The following is a 6,284-nucleotide window of genomic DNA, read 5'->3' on the forward strand; positions in this document are numbered from 1 at the left end:
AGAGGCTGAGGATTTTTCTAGAATAATGGCCAATTCGTTGATGCAAATATTGAAGAGTGCAGGGTTCAGATTACAACCCTGACGAAGGCCCCGCCCTTGGTTAAAGAATTCTGTTCTTGTCTTGCCAATTTTAATGCTGCACGTATTGCCAGTATACATTGATTTAATTATGTCAATTATGTCATATGTTTTACCCCCTACACCACTTTCAATAACTTTGTAGAAAAGTCCTGGAATAGAATCAAATGCTTTTTGGAAGTCGATAAAGCAAGCGTATATTTTGGTATTATTTTGGTGGACATGTTAAACTATCAGGGTGTGTAGGGTGTAAATATGATCAGTTGTGCGATGTTTTGGTATAAATCCAATTTGGCTTTTACTCAAAACATTATTATTATTTATTAAGGAAGTTTAGAACTGTTACATTTATAATTCTACAGAAAACCTTCCCCAGGTTACTGTTCACACAAATGCCTCTGTAATTGTTAGGGTCAAATTTGTCTCCGTTTTTAAATATTGGGGTTATGAGTGCTTGATTCCAGATGTCAGGGAAATAACCTACACTCAGGATCAAATTAAACAGTTGAAAAATATAGCCAATTGAAATTTTGCACTAGTGAGTTTGAGCATCTCATTTAGGATGCCATCAGGTCCGCATGCTTTTTTAAATTTGAGAGCCTGAAGTTTCTTATAGAGCTCCTGGTCAGTAATTGGGGAGTCAATGGATTTTGATTGTCCTTTATATCCTTAATAGCTTTTTCTAATCCATTAAACTTCTCATGAATTTGACGTTGTTCTGCGTTTGTGTCGATTTGAACGGTGTTGTAGAGTGTTTTAAAATGGGTTGTCCATATGTCACCATTTTGTATCGCTAAATCCTCTTGTTTAGATTTTTTTTGTTTGTTTTTTCCAATTTTGCCAAAAGTTGTTTGTGTTTATGGACTCCTCAATTAGCGTCAGCTGCTTTCTGTTGTACTGTGCTTTTTTGGTTCTGAGTGTACGTTTATAGAGTTTTAAAGTCTCACAGTAATGAAGGTGTAATTCACCATTACTCTCTCACATTCCCAGTGGGTCAGAAGTTTACATACACTCAATTAGTATTTGGTAGCATGGCCTTTAAATTGTTTAACTTGGGTCAAACGTTTCGGGTAGCCTTCCACAAACTCCCCACAATAAGTTGGGTTAATTTTGGCCCATTCCTCCTGACAGAGCTGGTGTTACTGAGTCAGGTTTGTAGGCCTCCTTGCACGCACACGCTTTTTTTTTCAGTTTGCCCACATATGTTCTATGGATTTGAGGTCAGGTGCTTTGTGATGGCACTCCAATACCTTGACTTTGTTGTCCATAACCATTTGCCACAACTTAGAGTATGCTTTGGGTCATTGTCCATTTGGAAGACCCATTTGCTGACCAAGCTTTAACTTCCTGGCTGATGTCTTGAGATGCTTCAATATATCCACATAACTTTCCCCTCATGAAGCCATCTATTTTGTGAAGTGCACCAGTCCCTCCTGCAGCAAAACACCCCCACAACATGATGCTGCATTCCTGTGCTTCACGGTTGGGATGGTGTTCTTCGCTTGCAGAATCCCCTTGTCCCAAAATACAACTGTCATATGCAAACAGTTCTATGTTTTGTTTCATCAGACCAGAGACATTTCTCCAAAAAGTATGATCTTTGTCCCATGCAGTTGCAAACTGTAGTCAGTTTTTTTATAGCAGTTTTGGAGCAGTGGCTTTCCTTTTCCCTTGCTGAGCCGGCTTTCAGGTTATGTCGATATAGGACTCGTTTTACTGTGGATATAATACTTTTTGTACCTGTTTCTTCCAACATCTTCACAAGTGCTTTGCGTGTTGTTCTGGGTTGATTTGCACTTTTCGCACCAAAGTTACGTTATCTTAGGAGACAGAACGGTCTCCTTCCTAAGCGGTATGACTGCTGCATGGTCCATGGTGTTTATACTTGCATAGTTTGTTGTACAGATGAACGTGGTACCTTCAGGCGTTTGGAAATTTTTTCCAGGTTATCAACCCGACTTGTGGAAGGTTAGCCAATTTTTCTTCTGTGATCTTTGCTGATTTCTTTTGATTTTCCCATGATGTCAAGCAAAGAGGCACTGAGTTTGAAGGTGGGCCTTGAAATACATCCACAGGTACACCTCCAATTGACTCAAATTATGTCAGTTAGCCTATCAGAAGCTTCTAAAGCCATGACATAATTTTCTGGAATTTTCCAAGCTGTTTAAAGGCACAGTCAACTTAGTGTATGTAAACTTCTGAACCACTGGAATTGTGATACAGTGAATTATAAATGAAATAATCGGTCTGTAAACAATTGTTGGAGAAATGACTTGTGTCGTGCACAAAGTCCTAACCGACTTGCCAAAACAATAGTTTGTTAGCAAGAAATTTGTGGAGTGGTTGAAAAATGAGTTTTAATGACTCCAACCTAAGTGTATGTAAAATTCCGACTTCAACTGTATATCAACAAATTAGCGAGGTCACTAGAACGGTCTGCAAATCCAGCCTCACCCTACCAGAATCTAAAGTCAAATGTTTATTGTTTGCTGATGATCTGGTGCTTCTGTCACCAACCAAGGAGGGCCTACAGCAGCACCTAGATATTCTGCACAGATTCTGCCAGACCTGGAACCTGACAATAATTCTCAGTAAGATAAAAAATAATGGTGTTCCAAAAAGGGGTCCAGTTGCCAGGACCACAAATACATATTTCCATCTAGACACYRTTGCCCTAGAGCGCACAAAAAAACGATACATACCTCGGCCTAAACATCAGCGCCACAGGTAACTTCCACAAAGCTGTGAATGATCTGAGAGGAAGTAACATAAAATTCGACATACCAATTAGGATCTGTCTAAAAATACTCCAATCAGTTATAGAACCCATTGTCCTTCATGGCTGTGAGGTCTGAAATAGTGAACACACGAACATGAACAACATAACAGGAACAATCACCCACAAAACACACTACTAAACAGGCTACCTAAATATGGCTCCCAATCAGAGACAATGACAAAAACCTGCCTCTGATTGAGAAACATATCAGGCCAAACGAAAACCCCACATAGAAACACAACACATAGAACCCACCCAACTCACGCCCTGACCAACTAAAACAAAGAAAATACAAAAGAACTAGGGTCAGAACTTGACAGGTCCGTTYACCAATCAAGAATTCACAAATTGGGACAAACAACAWATTGAGACTGCWTGCAGAATTCTGCAAAAATATCTTCTGTGTACAACGTAAAACATAACGCATGCAGAGCAGAATTAGTCAGATACCCGCTAACTATCAAAATCCATAAAAGAGACACTAAATTCTACAACCAGCTAAAAGGAAGCAATTCCCAAACCTTCCATAACATACAGAGTGATTAACATGGAGAAGAGTCCTAAACAAGCTAGTACTGGGGCTCTGTTCACCAAACAGCAAACGAACCCACAGAGCCCAGGACAGCAGCACAATTAGACCAACCAATGAAAACGAAAAGACATTACTTGACACTGTAAGCATGTGCGCTGAGAGTCAGGAAGCAAGTTCAGAAGTGAGTGTTTTATAAATAAACCACAAGTTACACAAATAAGAACACAATCAACCGCGACAGACATGACAAGTAACAGAAGCAAATAAGCGCTGGGGAAGGAACAAAGGGAGTGACAATATAGGGAAGGTAATCAGGGAGGTGATGGAGTCCAGGTGAGTCTGAAGACACGCAGGTTGAGTAACGATGGTGAAGTGTGTGTGCCATAACGGCAGCCTGGTGCCCTAGAAGCCGGAAGAGAGCACACGTGACAGACCATTAGAAAGAATTAACTGAGAAAACTGAGCAAACTAGAATGCTATTTGGCCCTAACAGAGAGTACACAGTGGCAGAATACCTGACCAGTGTACTGACCCAAACTTAAGGAAAGCTTTACTATGTCAGACTCAGTGAGCATAGCCTTGTTATTGAGAACGGCCGCCGTAGGCAACTGGCTTCAGAGAAGACAGGTATGCGCAACACTGCAAGCCCAAAATGGGTGGAAACTGAGCTGCCTTCCTAACCTCCTGCCAAATGTATGACCATATTAGAGACACATATTTCCCTCAAATACAGACCCACGAAGAATTCGAAAACAAACCCAATTTTGAATAGCTACCTATGTAATGGGTGAAATACCACAATGATGCCATCACTCAGCAATTTTGTGACCTGTTTTCAAGAGAAAAGCGGGCAACAAGTTGAAGAACAACACCATTGTAATGTATGTTTATAATTTGACCTTTTGTAACTTTAACTATTTGGCACATCATTACAACACTGTACAGTATATAGACATAATATGAATTTGAAATGTCTCTATTTCTTTTGGAACTTCTGTGAGTGTAATGTTTACTGTTAATTTTTATTGTTTATTTCACTTATGTTTATTTATTTACTTCACTTGTTTGGCAATGTTAACTAATGTTTCCATGAAATAATCCTTTAAATTGAAGAGAGAGAGAGAGAGGAGAGAGAGGTGAAATTGCTTTGTCTAGTCTATTCTGTATGTAGTTAACCTGCTGTGCGTGTAGAGTGTGCATAGAGACAGTGTGGTAGAGTGTGCATAGAGACAGTGTGTAGAGTGTGTAGGTGTGCATAAGAACAGTGTGTAGAGTGGTGTAGAGTGTGGCATAGAGAAGTGGGTGTAGAGTGGTGCATAGGACATGTGGTGTAGAGTGGTGTAGTGTGTATAGAGACAGTTGTGTAGAGTGTGTTAGAGTGTGCATAGAGACAGTGTGTAGAGTGTGCATAGAGGAGAGTGTGTAGTGTGTGCAAGAGGCAGTGTGTAAGAGTGTGCATAGAGACAGTGTGTAGAGTGTGCATAGAGACAGTGTGTAGAGTGTGGACATAGAGACAGTGTGTAGAGTGTGTAGAGTGTGGCATAGAGAGAGTGTGTAGAGTTGTGCACAGAGACGTGTGTAGAGTGTGTAGAGTGTGTAGAGTGGCATAGAGAAGTGTGTAGAGTGTGTAGAGTGTAATGAGAAGTGTGTGTAAGAGTGTACATAGAGAGTGTGTAGAGTGTGCCTAGAGACAGTGTGTAGAGTGTGTAGAGTGGTGCATAGAGAGAGTGTGTAGAGTGTGATAGAGACAGTGTGTAAGAGTGTGTAGGAGTGTGTGAGAGTGCTAGATTACATTGTAGAGCGTGCATAGGTCAGTGTGTGAGTGTGCTAGAGAAGCAGTGTGTAGAGTTGCATAGAGAGTGTGTAGAGTGTGCATGAGAGCAGTGTGTAGAGTGTGGATGGAGAAGAGTGTGTAGAGTGTGCATAGATGGTGTGTAGAGTGGGTGGTAGAGTGTGCTGAGGTGTGTTAGAGTGGGTGCATGAGACAGTGTGTAAGAGTGTGTAGAGTGTGCATAGAGACAGTGTGTAGAGTGTATGTAGAAAGTGTGTGAGGTGCATGAGACAGTGTGTAGAGTGTGTAGAGTGTGCATAAGCAGTGTGTAGAGTGTGTAGAGTGTGTGATAGGAGACAGTGTGTAGAGTGTGCATAGAGACAGTGTGTAGAGGTGTAGAGCTGTGTAGAATGGTGGGGCATAGAGACAGTGTGTGAGGTGTGCATAGAGACAGTGTGTAGAGGTGTGTAGAGTGTGTAGAGTGTGGGCATAGAGAGAGTGTGTAGAGTGTGCATAGAGACAGTGTGTGAGTGTGTAGAGTTGTGTAGAGTGTTAGAGTGTGATAGAGACGTGTGTAGAGTGTGGCATAGAGACAGTGTAGAGTGTGCATAGAGACAGTGTGTGAGTGTGCGTAGAGACAGTGTGTAGAGTGTGTAGAGTGTGTAAGAGTGTGCATAGAGACAGTGTGTAGAGTGTATAGAGAGTGTGTAGAGTGTGCATAGAGACAGTGTGTGGAGTGTGCATAGGACAGTGTGTAGAGTGTGCATAGAGGTGTGTAGGTGTGCATAGAGACAGTGTGTAAGAGTGTGGTAGAGTGTGTAGAGTGTTTAGAGTGTGCATAGAGACAGTTGTGTAGAGTGTGCATAGAGAAGTGTGTTAGAGTGTGGCCTAGAGACGTGTGTAGAGTGTGCATGGAGAGTAGTGTAAAGTGTGATAGAGTGTGCATAGAGACAGTGTGCTACGAGTGTGCAAGAGACAGTGTGGTAGAGTGTGCGTAAGAGACAGTGTGTAGAGCTGTGCATAGAGACAGTGTGTAGAGTGTGGATAGAGAAGTGTGTAGAGTGTGCATAGAGACAGTGATGTAGAGTGTGTAGAGTGTGTAGAGTTGCCTGCATAGAGACAGT

This window comes from Salvelinus sp. IW2-2015, unplaced genomic scaffold, assembly GCF_002910315.2.
Source record: "Salvelinus sp. IW2-2015 unplaced genomic scaffold, ASM291031v2 Un_scaffold560, whole genome shotgun sequence".
Lineage (NCBI taxonomy): Eukaryota > Metazoa > Chordata > Actinopteri > Salmoniformes > Salmonidae > Salvelinus > Salvelinus sp. IW2-2015.